A 15,644-nucleotide genomic window follows, 5' to 3' on the forward strand; every position below is an offset into this window, starting at 1 on the left:
GCATGAAAAATGAGGGAGAGGAACATAGATCCAAGATGACACAAACAGAGGCACACAGGATATTCAGTGAAGCAGTTGAAAGAATTATTTGCACTGTTAGAGATGAAGCAATCAAGGAAGTATGTGGGCTGGTTGATGGAAGGTTTAGAAAAGATAAGAGCATATAGCACCAGTGTTTCCTAATTAAAAGAGAGATTTTAGAGTAAGTTACACACACAGAGGTTGACACTTCCACGGTAAGAGAGCTAGCTGAAAAGTGGATGGCATCAAAATTAGAAAGGATAGTAACGCAGGAGGTTGATAAATGTAGATAATTAATGATTTTTGGCTTGGGAGATCATGCGCAAGATAAGATAGAAAGTGGAAAATTGGAGGAAATGCAAAATGAAAGATTGCTAGAGGCTTTGAGACTGCCAGAAATGATATCCATGATGAAGGAAAGAAGAAGAATTGGTGGTTATGACCAAGACATAAAGGGGTGGCCAATTATGGCTATGTCAGAATTGAAGTGATCAAGTCAGAAAGTACTTAAAAAGCTAAGAATCTTAAAAGCATGGTGAAATTCTTTCTTTTTTCTTTCAAACTATTTGCCATTTCCCGCTTTAGCGAGGTAGCGTTAAGAACAGAGGACTGGGCCTTGGAGGGAATATCCTCACCTGGCCCCCTTCTCTGTTCCTTGTTTTGGAAAATTAAAAAAAAAACGAGAGGGGAAGATTTCCAGCCCCTCGCTCCCTCCCCTTTTAGTCGCCTTCTACGACACGCAGGGAATACGTGGGAAGTATTCTTTCTCCCCTATCCCCAGGGATAATATATATATGGTGAGAGTAAGTGAGCTTGGGAAGGAGACCTGTGTGAGGAAGTACCAGGAGAGACTGAGTACAGAATGGAAAAAGGTGAGAACAATGGAAGTAAGGGGAGTGGGGGAGGAATGGGATGTATTTAGGGAATCGGTGATGGATTGCGCAAAAGATGCTTGTGGCATGAGAAGAGTGGGAGGTGGGTTGATTAGAAAGGGTAGTGAGTGGTGGGATGAAGAAGTAAGAGTATTAGTGAAAGAGAAGAGAGAGGCATTTGGACGATTTTTGCAGGGAAAAAATGCAATTGAGTGGGAGATATATAAAAGAAAGAGACAGGAGGTCAAGAGAAAGGTGCAAGAGGTGAAAAAAAGGGCAAATGAGAGTTGGGGTGAGAGAGTATCATTAAATTTTAGGGAGAATAAAAAGATGTTCTGGAAGGAGGTAAATAAAGTGCGTAAGACAAGGGAGCAAATGGGAACTTCAGTGAAGGGCACAAATGGGGAGGTGAAAACAAGTAGTGGTGATGTGAGAAGGAGATGGAGTGAGTATTTTGAAGGTTTGTTGAATGTGTTTGATGATAAAGTGGCAGATATAGGGTGTTTTGGTCGAGGTGGTGTGCAAAGTGAGAGGGTTAGGGAAAATGATATGGTAAACAGAGAAGAGGTAGTGAAAGCTTTGCGGAAGATGAAAGCTGGCAAGGCAGCAGGTTTGGATGGTATTGCAGTGGAATTTATTAAAAAAGGGGGTGACTGTATTGTTGACTGGTTGGTAAGGTTATTTAATGTATGTATGACTCATGGTGAGGTGCCTGAGGATTGGCGGAATGCGTGCATAGTGCCATTGTACAAAGGCAAAGGGGATAAGAGTGAGTGCTCAAATTACAGAGGTATAAGTTTGTTGAGTATTCCTGGTAAATTATATGGGAGGATATTGATTGAGAGGGTGAAGGCATGTACAGAGCATCAGATTGGGGAAGAGCAGTGTGGTTTCAGAAGTGGTAGAGGATGTGTGGATCAGGTGTTTGCTTTGAAGAATGTGAGAAATACTTAGAAAAGCAAATGGATTTGTATGTAGCATTTATGGATCTGGAGAAGGCATATGATAGAGTTGATAGAGATGCTCTGTGGAAGGTATTAAGAATATATGGTGTGGGAGGAAAGTTGTTAGAGGCAGTGAAAAGTTTTTATCGAGGATGTAAGGTATGTGTACGTGTAGGAAGAGAGGAAAGTGATTGGTTCTCAGTGAATGTAGGTTTGCGGCAGGGGTGTGTGATGTCTCCATGGTTGTTTAATTTGTTTATGGATGGGGTTGTTAGGGAGGTAAATGCAAGAGTTTTGGAAAGAGGGGCAAGTATGAAGTCTGTTGGGGATGAGAGAGCTTGGGAAGTGAGTCAGTTGTTGTTCACTGATGATACAGCGCTGGTGGCTGATTCATGTGAGAAACTGCAGAAGCTGGTGACTGAGTTTGGTAAAGTGTGTGGAAGAAGAAAGTTAAGAGTAAATGTGAATAAGAGCAAGGTTATTAGGTACAGTAGGGTTGAGGGTCAAGTCAATTGGGAGGTGAGTTTGAATGGAGAAAAACTGGAGGAAGTGAAGTGTTTTAGATATCTGGGAGTGGATCTGGCAGCGGATGGAACCATGGAAGCGGAAGTGGATCATAGGGTGGGGGAGGGGGCGAAAATTCTGGGGGCCTTGAAGAATGTGTGGAAGTCGAGAACATTATCTCGGAAAGCAAAAATGGGTATGTTTGAAGGAATAGTGGTTCCAACAATGTTGTATGGTTGCGAGGCGTGGGCTATGGATAGAGTTGTGCGCAGGAGGATGGATGTGCTGGAAATGAGATGTTTGAGGACAATGTGTGGTGTGAGGTGGTTTGATCGAGTGAGTAACGTAAGGGTAAGAGAGATGTGTGGAAATAAAAAGAGCGTGGTTGAGAGAGCAGAAGAGGGTGTTTTGAAGTGGTTTGGGCACATGGAGAGAATGAGTGAGGAAAGATTGACCAAGAGGATATATGTGTCGGAGGTGGAGGGAACGAGGAGAAGAGGGAGACCAAATTGGAGGTGGAAAGATGGAGTGAAAAAGATTTTGTGTGATCGGGGCCTGAACATGCAGGAGGGTGAAAGGAGGGCAAGGAATAGAGTGAATTGGAGTGATGTGGTATACCGGGGTTGACGTGCTGTCAGTGGATTGAATCAGGGCATGTGAAGCGTCTGGGGTAAACCATGGAAAGCTGTGTAGGTATGTATATTTGCGTGTGTGTACGTATGTATATACATGTGTATGGGGGGGGTTGGGCCATTTCTTTCGTCTGTTTCCTTGCGCTACCTCGCAAACGCGGGAGACAGCGACAAAGTATAATTAAAAAAAAAATATATATATATACTTAGAAAAGCAAATGGATTTGTATGTAGCATTTATGGATCTGGAGAAGGCATATGATAGAGTTGATAGAGATGCTCTGTGGAAGGTATTAAGAATATATGGTGTGGGAGGAAAGTTGTTAGAAGCAGTGAAAAGTTTCTATCGAGGATGTAAGGCATGTGTACGTGTAGGAAGAGAGGAAAGTGATTGGTTCTCAGTGAATGTAGGTTTGCGGCAGGGGCGTGTGATGTCTCCATGGTTGTTTAATTTGTTTATGGATGGGGTTGTTAGGGAGGTAAATGCAAGAGTTTTGGAAAGAGGGGCAAGTATGAAGTCTGTTGGGGATGAGAGAGCTTGGGAAGTGAGTCAGTTGTTGTTCGCTGATGACACAGTGCTGGTGGCTGATTCATGTGAGAAACTGCAGAAGCTGGTGACTGAGTTTGGTAAAATGTGTGGAAGAAGAAAGTTAAGAGTAAATGTGAATAAGAGCAAGGTTATTAGGTACAGTAGGGTTGAGGGTCAAGTCAATTGGGAGGTAAGTTTGAATGGAGAAAAACTGGAGGAAGTGAAGTGTTTTAGATATCTGGGAGTGGATCTGGCAGCGGATGGAACCATGGAAGCGGAAGTGGATCATAGGGTGGGGGAGGGGGCGAAAATTCTGGGGGCCTTGAAGAATGTGTGGAAGTCGAGAACATTATCTTGGAAAGCAAAAATGGGTATGTTTGAAGGAATAGTGGTTCCAACAATGTTGTATGGTTGCGAGGCGTGGGCTATGGATAGAGTTGTGCGCAGGAGGATGGATGTGCTGGAAATGAGATGTTTGAGGACAATGTGTGGTGTGAGGTGGTTTGATCGAGTGAGTAACGTAAGGGTAAGAGAGATGTGTGGAAATAAAAATAGCGTGGTTGAGAGAGCAGAAGAGTGTGTTTTGAAGTGGTTTGGGCACATGGAGAGGATGAGTGAGGAAAGATTGACCAAGAGGATATATGTGTCGGAGGTTGAGGGAACAAGGAGAAGAGGGAGACCAAATTGGAGGTGGAAAGATGGAGTGAAAAAGATTTTGTGCGATCGGGGCCTGAACATGCAGGAGGGTGAAAGGAGGGCAAGGAATAGAGTGAATTGGAGCGATGTGGTATACCGGGGTTGACGTGCTGTCAGTGGATTGAATCAAGGCATGTGAAGCGTCTGGGGTAAACCATGGAAAGCTGTGTAGGTATGTATATTTGCGTGTGTGGACGTATGTATATACATGTGTATGGGGGGGGGGTTGGGCCATTTCTTTCGTCTGTTTCCTTGCGCTACCTCGCAAACGCGGGAGACAGCGACAAAGTATAAAAAAAAAAAAATATATATATATATATATATATATATATATATATATATATATATATATATATATATATATATATATATATATATCTTCTTCTAAACTATCAGCCATTTCCCGCATCAGCGAGGCAGCGCTAAGAACAGAGGACTGGGCCCCTTTTGGAATATCCTCACCTGGCCCCCCCTGCTCCTTCTTTTGGAAAACCAAAAAAAAACCAAAAAAAAATCTTAAAAGCATGGTGAAATTCTATGGCATATTAATCAGGTGTGACAAAGTCAAGGAAAAGAGGAAGAAAAGGAAAGAGTACAGTCAGAAGACAAAAACTGGAGATGCCACACATGAATGGAGGGTGGAATAATTCTGCTAGAACTGCATGGAGGGTAAGAGTGTTAGGAGATGGTAATGTCATACTGAAAGTTATGTATTCAGTGATAAAGCATTAAAAGTCAAGAATTGTAAAAGGAAAGTGCACTTATAGTATTGGTGTCTTGGAACCTAAGCTTAGTGAAGAGATAAGCCCTCTCCTCTTCTGCCTAGAGGGGTATGTGATATCAAGAAAGGAGGATGAAGGCAAAGGAGGGGGAAGAATTAGCCTTCATAATAAAAGAGAGCCTGAAGTTTCAAGAAACAGTGGAAGATGGCTTATTCAGTCAGTACATAATGGGAATAATAACTGTAGGGAAGAAGAGCATAATGGTGGTATTATTATTTGATACTCCAAAAGAGAGGAAAGTGATTGATTCTCACTGAATGTTGGTTTGCGGCAGGGGTGCATGATGTCTCCATGGTTGTTAATTTGTTTATGGATGGGGTTGTTAGGGAGATGAATGCAAGAATTTTGGAAAGAGGGGCAAGTATGCAGTCTGTTGTGGATGAGAGAGCTTGGGAAGTGACTCAGTTGTTGTTCCCTGATGATACAGCGCTGGTGGCTGATTCGGGTGAGAAACTGCAGAAGCTGGTGACTGTGTTTGGTAAAGTGTGTGAAAGAAGAAAGCTGAGAGTAAATGTGAATAAGAGCAAGGTTGTTAGGTATAGTAGGGTTGAGGGACAAGTCAATTGGGAGGTAAATTTGAATGGAGAAAAACTGGAGGAAGTAAAGTGTTTTAGATATCTGGGAGTGGATTTGGCAGCGGATGGAACCATGGAAGTGAAAGTGAATCATAGGGTGGGGGAGGGGGCAAAAGTTCTGGGGGTGTTGAAAAATGTATGGAAGTTGAGAACGTTGCCTTGGAAAGCAAAAATGGGTATGTTTGAAGGAATAGTAGTTCCAACAATGTTATATGCTTGTGAGGCGTGGGCTATAGATAGAGTTGTGCGGAGGAGGGTGAATGTACTGGAAATGAGGTGTTTGAGGACAATATGTGATGTGAGGTTGTTTGATCAAGTAAGTAATGAAAGGATAAGAGAGATGTGTGATAATAAAAAGAGTGTGGTTGAGAGAGCAGAAGAGGGTGTTTTGAAGTGGTTTGGGCACATGGAGAGAATGAGTGAGGAAAGATTGACCAAGAGGATATATGTGTCGGAGGTGGAGGGAACGAGAGAAGAGGGAGACCAAATTGGAGGTGGAAAGATGGAGTGAAAAAGATTTGTGTGATCGGGCCTGAACATGCAGGAGGGTGAAAGGAGGGCAAGGAATAGAGTGAATTGGAGTGATGTGGTATACCGGGTTGACGTGCTGTCAGTGGATTGAATCAGGGCATGTGAAGCGTCTGGGGTAAACCATGGAAAGCTGTGTAGGTATGTATATTTGCGTGTGTGTACGTATGTATATACATGTGTATGGGGGGGTTGGGCCATTTCTTTCGTCTGTTTCCTTGCGCTACCTCGCAAACGCGGGAGACAGCGACAAAGTATAATTAAAAAAAAATATATATATATACTTAGAAAAGCAAATGGATTTGTATGTAGCATTTATGGATCTGGAGAAGGCATATGATAGAGTTGATAGAGATGCTCTGTGGAAGGTATTAAGAATATATGGTGTGGGAGGAAAGTTGTTAGAAGCAGTGAAAAGTTTCTATCGAGGATGTAAGGCATGTGTACGTGTAGGAAGAGAGGAAAGTGATTGGTTCTCAGTGAATGTAGGTTTGCGGCAGGGTGTGTGATGTCTCCATGGTTGTTTAATTTGTTTATGGATGGGGTTGTTAGGGAGGTAAATGCAAGAGTTTTGGAAAGAGGGGCAAGTATGAAGTCTGTTGGGGATGAGAGAGCTTGGAAGTGAGTCAGTTGTTGTTCGCTGATGACACAGTGCTGGTGGCTGATTCATGTGAGAAACTGCAGAAGCTGGTGACTGAGTTTGGTAAAATGTGTGGAAGAAGAAAGTTAAGAGTAAATGTGAATAAGAGCAAGGTTATTAGGTACAGTAGGGTTGAGGGTCAAGTCAATTGGGAGGTAAGTTTGAATGGAGAAAAACTGGAGGAAGTGAAGTGTTTTAGATATCTGGGAGTGGATCTGGCAGCGGATGGAACCATGGAAGCGGAAGTGGATCATAGGGTGGGGGAGGGGGCGAAAATTCTGGGGGCCTTGAAGAATGTGTGGAAGTCGAGAACATTATCTTGGAAAGCAAAAATGGGTATGTTTGAAGGAATAGTGGTTCCAACAATGTTGTATGGTTGCGAGGCGTGGGCTATGGATAGAGTTGTGCGCAGGAGGATGGATGTGCTGGAAATGAGATGTTTGAGGACAATGTGTGGTGTGAGGTGGTTTGATCGAGTGAGTAACGTAAGGGTAAGAGAGATGTGTGGAAATAAAAATAGCGTGGTTGAGAGAGCAGAAGAGTGTGTTTTGAAGTGGTTTGGGCACATGGAGAGAATGAGTGAGGAAAGATTGACCAAGAGGATATATGTGTCGGAGGTTGAGGGAACAAGGAGAAGAGGGAGACCAAATTGGAGGTGGAAAGATGGAGTGAAAAAGATTTTGTGTGATCGGGGCCTGAACATGCAGGAGGGTGAAAGGAGGGCAAGGAATAGAGTGAATTGGAGCGATGTGGTATACCGGGGTTGACGTGCTGTCAGTGGATTGAATCAAGGCATGTGAAGCGTCTGGGGTAAACCATGGAAAGCTGTGTAGGTATGTATATTTGCGTGTGTGGACGTATGTATATACATGTGTATGGGGGGGGGGTTGGGCCATTTCTTTCGTCTGTTTCCTTGCGCTACCTCGCAAACGCGGGAGACAGCGACAAAGTATAAAAAAAAAAAATATATATATATATATATATATATATATATATATATATATATATATATATATATATATATATATATATATCTTCTTCTAAACTATCAGCCATTTCCCGCATCAGCGAGGCAGCGCTAAGAACAGAGGACTGGGCCCCTTTTGGAATATCCTCACCTGGCCCCCCTGCTCCTTCTTTTGGAAAACCAAAAAAAAACCAAAAAAAAAATCTTAAAAGCATGGTGAAATTCTATGGCATATTAATCAGGTGTGACAAAGTCAAGGAAAAGAGGAAGAAAAGGAAAGAGTACAGTCAGAAGACAAAAACTGGAGATGCCACACATGAATGGAGGGTGGAATAATTCTGCTAGAACTGCATGGAGGGTAAGAGTGTTAGGAGATGGTAATGTCATACTGAAAGTTATGTATTCAGTGATAAAGCATTAAAAGTCAAGAATTGTAAAAGGAAAGTGCACTTATAGTATTGGTGTCTTGGAACCTAAGCTTAGTGAAGAGATAAGCCCTCTCCTCTTCTGCCTAGAGGGGTATGTGATATCAAGAAAGGAGGATGAAGGCAAAGGAGGGGGAAGAATTAGCCTTCATAATAAAAGAGAGCCTGAAGTTTCAAGAAACAGTGGAAGATGGCTTATTCAGTCAGTACATAATGGGAATAATAACTGTAGGGAAGAAGAGCATAATGGTGGTATTATTATTTGATACTCCAAAAGAGAGGAAAGTGATTGATTCTCACTGAATGTTGGTTTGCGGCAGGGGTGCATGATGTCTCCATGGTTGTTAATTTGTTTATGGATGGGGTTGTTAGGGAGATGAATGCAAGAATTTTGGAAAGAGGGGCAAGTATGCAGTCTGTTGTGGATGAGAGAGCTTGGGAAGTGACTCAGTTGTTGTTCCCTGATGATACAGCGCTGGTGGCTGATTCGGGTGAGAAACTGCAGAAGCTGGTGACTGTGTTTGGTAAAGTGTGTGAAAGAAGAAAGCTGAGAGTAAATGTGAATAAGAGCAAGGTTGTTAGGTATAGTAGGGTTGAGGGACAAGTCAATTGGGAGGTAAATTTGAATGGAGAAAAACTGGAGGAAGTAAAGTGTTTTAGATATCTGGGAGTGGATTTGGCAGCGGATGGAACCATGGAAGTGAAAGTGAATCATAGGGTGGGGGAGGGGGCAAAAGTTCTGGGGGTGTTGAAAAATGTATGGAAGTTGAGAACGTTGCCTTGGAAAGCAAAAATGGGTATGTTTGAAGGAATAGTAGTTCCAACAATGTTATATGCTTGTGAGGCGTGGGCTATAGATAGAGTTGTGCGGAGGAGGGTGAATGTACTGGAAATGAGGTGTTTGAGGACAATATGTGATGTGAGGTTGTTTGATCAAGTAAGTAATGAAAGGATAAGAGAGATGTGTGATAATAAAAAGAGTGTGGTTGAGAGAGCAGAAGAGGGTGTTTTGATATGGTTTGGTCACATGGAGAGAATGAGTGAGGAAAGATTGACCAAGAGGATATATGTGTTAGAGGTGGAGGGAACAAGGAGAAGTTGGAGACCAAATTGGAGGTGGAAAGATGGAGTGAAAAAGATTTTGAGTTAACAGGGCCTGAACATGCAGGAGGGTGAAAGGTGTGCAAGGAATAGAGTGAATTGGAACGATGTGGTATACCGGGGTCAACGTGCTGTCAGTGGATTGAACCAGGGCATGTGAAGCGTCTGGGGTAAACCATGGAAAGTTTTGTGGGGCCTGAATGTGGAAAGGAAGCTGTGGTTGGGGTGCATTATACATGACAGCTAGAACCTGAGTATGAACAAATGTGGCCTTTGTTGTCTTTTCCTAGCGCTACCAGGCACACATGCAGGGGAGGGGGTTTTCATTTCATGTGTGGCAGGGTGGCAACGGGAATGAATAAGGGCAGACAGTATGAATTATGTACATGTGTATGTATGTATATGTCTGTGTGTGTATATATATGTATATGTTGAAATGTATAGGTATGTATATGTGCTGTGTGTGGATGTGTATGTATATACATGTGTATGTGAGTGGGTTGGGCCATTCTTTCGTCTGTTTCCTTGCGCTACCTCGCTAACGCGGGAGACAGCGACAAAGTATAATAGAAAATAGGTAAAATCCAAAACATTGTAGTAAATTGGAACAAATTTACAATGATAACAATGAAGGAATATTTAGGATGGTACATGAAGCAGTGAAACTCTCACTTCTTGGGGATGGTAAAATACTGATAATGAGAGATATCAGTTACAAAGAGATGGACTAGGGGAATTTGGATTCTCGTGGTGATAGGTTGTCATGGAGGCAAATGTTTAAAGTAAAAATGGGAAAATTTCCTCTATCAGCATGCCAGGGAGCAGACTAGCATGAGAGGAACTGATTTACCAACATTGCTAGATCTTCCCTTATATTACCATGGATAATGAGACCATTATATGTGATACATCAGTTGGAAGAAGTGATTATGTAATGCTCAAGTTTGAATATGTGGTAAAAGATGACATCAAAAGAGCAGAGGTGAGACAGGAAATAAAGAGGAGACATGATCATGGAAACTACACTAACTTAATAATTTTTGTGTTGAATTGTGAAATGGAATTCAACATTCAGGAAACAGGGCTTTGTATTGAGAGAGTCTGTGAAATTTATAGTGGTAGAGGCATGAACACCACAAGCCTCAAATACAGGGAATGGTGAGGAGAGAGGAACAGTTTCATAAAACTAATAAAACATGTCATAAAGCAAAGGGTTTTCAAGATGTGCAGTGGTAAAGATATAGATGGCACTTTGTCCAACCAGCATTTGCAAGATAGAAGAGAGCTCTTAATGAGTGTAGCAGGATAGGAAAGGAGGAACAAAGAGAATATGAAAATATTGTGGAAAATGCAGGTACAAATCCAAAACTTTCTCATAAATTTATCAGAAGTCAGTTGTCAGTTGAAGAGCAGCTAATCAGGCTGAGGGAGTTAGAAGGAGAAATTGTAGGTGATGTCAGGATATGTGAGAAAATGAATGACACTTTCAAAGGTGTTTTTACAGTGGAAGACACTATAGCCTTAGCACTAGTGCTGTGAAATGGGGAGGAGGTTTTGGAAATCATTGAAATCTATCTACCTATCTGTCTACATCTCAGATGCCTGTTCCAATTGGAACTCCTTCAAAGGGGTGGCCACAGCAACAGAGTCTTCATAATTAAAGAACTCCAGTGCCATATTTTAGCCTTTAGTGCCTCTACCTTAACAGGTCAGTGGCAGAGGGCAAGTCTAGCACAATGTTTTCAGAGGCTTCTACCTAATGTTCCTAATGACTGCTGTCAAATGCTCCTATCTACTACATTTCCCTTGTGTTTGTACCTAATGCTCCTGCTTAAATCTTCCTGCCTACTACTTCTGTCTACTGCTCTTACCATTTTGCCTAAAGGCAGGGTTAGCACATAGTGCTCACTACATGAAAATCTAGAGTTACGAAGAATGAGCTGCGCGAGTTAACTATTGTCTGGTGTTTATTGAGGCAGAAAGAAAAGACAGCCACCTGGAAAGATGTTAAAAGAATACTTAAAGGACTTAACCCATACAGGGCTCATGGTTTTGATGAAATTTCACTGTATGCGTTACAAATGTGAGGAGATATACTTGATAAACCTCATGAACTATTGTTCAAGATGTTTCTGGAGAGAGGCAAAATGCCTAGGGAATGGAAAAGGTCAAACATCATACCTTTATACAAGAATGGAGACTAGGAACAGGTGTTGAACTACAGATGAGTCTCACTAATGAGTGTGGTGTGTAAAGTTCTGTTAAAGCTTATTAGAAAGCAAGTGAATGATTTTTCACAGAGGAGTTTACCAACTCTTTTCCTGAGGCCATCCCTGTGAGGGAGTTCCTGGAGGGAAAGGAGGAAATGTGTAACTAGTTTCTTAAGTTCTATGAGAGAGTGAGCTACAAAAGGGAAGGTTGCATGTACTGTCTGCTTGTGGACTATTAGAAAGCATTTGACAGTTCCACATGGAAAGCTGGTTAAGAAACTGGATCATCATGCAGGAGGGAACAGAGAATGCATGTTAGAGGAGCCTTTTCCAGATGGGTTTAGGTGACCAGCTGAGTGCTGTAGGGTTCGGTTCTGGGACTATTGCTCTTCTTTATCTATGTTAATGACTTGCCTGAAGGCTTGGAGTCCTAGTTAGATATGTTTGCAGATGATGCAAAGGTCATGAGGGAAGTGAAAAGTGAGGAGGATTGCATCAGCTTACAAGGGGACTTAAGCTTCCAAAGTTGGTCTGTAACATGGATGAAATTCAACCTGGGCAAATGTAAAGTAATGAGGACAGGACAGAGTGAAAGATGGCCCCAGTATAAGTATTACCTAGGAGGAAATAAGTTAAAGGATTCTATGTGTGAGGACATGGGAGTTGACATCATTCTCAACCTGTCACCAGAGTCCCATATTAGGAGAATGGTTAAGGAGACTATATGTCTGCTGGCAAATATCAGAATAGCTTTCAGTTTGTGGTTAAAGAAATATCTAGCAAGCTGTTCATATATTACTTAAGGCTGAAACTAGAATATCCTTCTAAGGTTTGCTCACTGCACCTATAGAAGTGCATAGAGCTCACAGAGAAGGCCCAGAGGAGGGCAGCAGTGATGGTACTAGAATTAAGAGAGCTAAGCTACAAGGAAAGGCTGGAAGCTTTGAATTTACCCACTTTGGAAGAGAGAAGGCTGAAGGGTAATCTGTTCACAACCTTTAAATTCTTAAAAGAGATTGACGATATTGACAGTGGACAGTTCTTTGAGTGATGTAGAGATAGAGCAACTAGAAGATATTACCTGAAATTGAGTAAGAAACTTGTAAATAAGGATGTAAGAAAATACTTTTATCGTATAAGAGTGGTTGATAATTGGGATAGATTGGCTGAGGACATGGTTAATGCAAACAGCATACATGAATTTATGAGGTTGTATGATGGAAAAGAACATTCAAGAGATGGCTCCCAAAAGTGTGACTTCTTGCTTGTACGGTACAAATAGGTAATTACAATCTTTAAGACTTCTGTATTTTGTTCATATGAGTCTCCTTGTGTATCTGTTTCTAAAACAGTTCCACATTTCTTGATCAGTCAGTAGCATATTTGACACAGTAGTACAAGGGATTATGAGTGTCAAAGGAAGGGTCCGCAGCCCACAATCTTATTAATAGAATGGGTCCCCAACCCACAATTTTATTTAATAGGAGGGGAAGGTTTCTATCCACAGTCCCCTCCCAACATTTTCAATATTTTCTTGATCAGTGACCACCAGACTTGACACATTGATAATAAATAACATGAGGAGGATGATGATGATGATAATAATAATAATATGCTGAAGGATGAAAGGTGTGCATGGGATAAAATGAATTTGAGCAATGTGGTATATGGCGGTAATGTGCTGGCAGTGGACTGAATGGGGGCATATGAAGCAACATGGGAAAACTACAGAAAGCTTTTTGGTGCCTAGTTGTAGATAGATGGCTATGGTTTTGGTAAATTATTCATGACAGCTAGAGAATTGATGTCAGTGAATTAAGGCTTTTTCTTTATCTGTTCCTGTTGCTACCTTGCTAATGCTGGAAATGGCAAACAAGGATGAAAAAAGATGATACTAATGAATGGTTTATTGAACTTGGCAGCAATACAGCTGAAAATACACAGTTGGGATATTCATGAAAAGGGTTTTAGATCAAAGTAAGGCTGGATATTTCTGGCACTGGATAAGCACATGAGTGAGGTAAATCTGCATACTCAAAGTGGCAAATATAAATGAAGTTTTACAGAGTAATTCTTTGGTGTAGACATTATGCATATAGTGATGATTAGCTGAACATTAAGTGATGGGTAGTTACGTGTTTACTGAGTAACAGTGATGTAATAGTTGACATACATAACTTTTTTTTCATACTATTTGCCATTTTCCGCATTACTGAGGTAGCATTAAGAACAGAGGACTGAGCTTTTGAGGGAAATCCTCACTTGGCCTCCTTGTTCCTTCTTTTGGAAAATTAAAAATGAGAGGGGAGGATTTCCAGCCCTCCGCTCTCTCCCCTTTTAGTCACCTTCTACGACACGCAGGGAATACGTGGGAAGTATTCTTTCTCCCCTATCCCCAGGGATATACAGAACTTATTTAGTAGTAATTATTTGAACACATAGTGATGAATAGTTACTCGTTGATTGAGTTGCCATAATATAGTAGTAGTCATCCACATACCTAAGAGAAAACTAAGCCTTTTACTTGCTTAGCTATGCACTTCACTTGTTAATGGATTGTTTATGATGTTCATAATGGTAGTTATGGGACCATATATATATGTCTGTACAAACACTGATTGATTCAAGGTGATTGTGGTGATGGATGGCTGTCCTTGTGGATGGGGCATTAGGAGGGGAGGAGGTCTTGGTGATGGGGAGTTTGTCAGCATTTTATTACCATACTGCCATGTGAGATGCCGGTGTTAGTATGAGTGGACCAGTTCGGCAATATAAGGGCCTCATAATAGATGATGTAAGACAGGCCCAGGATGAGTCTGCATGTTCTTTTCTGTACTTTTCCAGCTGGTCCCTCTGTGTAACTGTCAGGGAGGAGGACCAAGCTGGGTAGGCTTAAGTAGAAGGAAGGTAGTATGAACATTACTGAGCTCACATGGTGGGATGCACAGTGACCTCAGTTGCAAATGTAGAGATGGTATGAGATGCATGCTGGTGCTGGTTTGTGTGAGTGTCATGGTGTTTTACACTGGGTGACTCCAACTGTGACCATCTAACCACAAGCATTACTCAAGACATGCTCACTGAGTCACTGGTTCTCTTGGTTATTAGTAAATTTATCTGATGTATGCTCTCTTTCAGTGTTAAATTCAGCAAAAGTTAACAGTGATGTGTGAAGGTGGTAGATCAAATCACAATGCCTAGTCATCCAAAAAAGGGGTGGGGTGGGTAGGGTATTTCTGATTGACAGTTGACTTTCTGTGGCTAAAGAGCACCACTGACACTTGTCCCATCAAGGGTTGGAGTTTGTGACTTGGGGATGGGATGAGGATCCCTCACCCCATGTTTATCTGTTCCTTATACTTCTTGATCAGCCAGCAACTAACTTTACAAAGTGATTCCCAGCATGAGAAAGGTCATGGAATGGTGGAGACCCTGAAGAGGGGTTGAACCCCCAACCTCATGTATATTTGTTCCATATATGTTTCTGTATTCCTTTACAATCATCACCTAACCTGATGCATTCTTAAAGGAGGACATGAGTAAGGTCATGTGTGGATGGTGGAGCACCCCCATGTGGAATTGGACCCTGTTTAATGGGTGTCTGTGCCTTAGATGTTTCTATATGTCTTGATCAGTCTCCACCAGATTTGACTCAGTGATACAGGAGGACATGAATAAGGCCTTGGGTGATTGGGGTTTGTTTTTGGATGTTACCATACTCTGCCTGCTTGAGGATCCACCATTATTGAAAATCACCTTTGGCAAGTCTGTATCACTAGGAGCACTTTTCTGAGTGTAGAAACACCACAGGTCTGGACCTGTTGCCAGGTGGTGTTCCAGCAGCAGGATGAAGTCATTGGAATGAAATAACCGAGTCGGTTGGGGCACTTTTTTGGGCCTAAAAATGCCGGAGTACAATCTTTTCTCAGAATTTCTTAAACCAAAGGAGTCTACATTCCCTTTCAACTGGAAGTAGTATAGCCTTGGGCTTTAGGAGCCTTTAGAAAGGTCCTGGGTAACACTAGGACACTTTCCTAGAAACTGATCCTGTGGTAATTATGAATAGAAGTAAACAAATTACTTATTTGTAGTATACTGGGAGGGAGTTATACAGTAGTGGGGTCCCATTACTTGAATATTCTTTGTTGTCATACAACTTCATGAATTTTAACATGTTTATAGTGACCTTATCTTTATTCATTTTATTCCACTCTTCCA

General features: G+C 41.7%; 1 protein-coding gene across 1 annotated transcript in view; it reads left to right on the forward strand.

Annotated features, from left to right (window-relative positions):
• The window catches only part of LOC139754600 (delta(3,5)-Delta(2,4)-dienoyl-CoA isomerase, mitochondrial-like), a 132,768-nt gene that overhangs the window by 44,248 nt on the left and 72,876 nt on the right, over window positions 1-15,644 (forward strand). The window lies entirely within an intron of this gene.

Source organism: Panulirus ornatus, chromosome 17, assembly GCF_036320965.1.
Source record: "Panulirus ornatus isolate Po-2019 chromosome 17, ASM3632096v1, whole genome shotgun sequence".
NCBI lineage: Eukaryota > Metazoa > Arthropoda > Malacostraca > Decapoda > Palinuridae > Panulirus > Panulirus ornatus.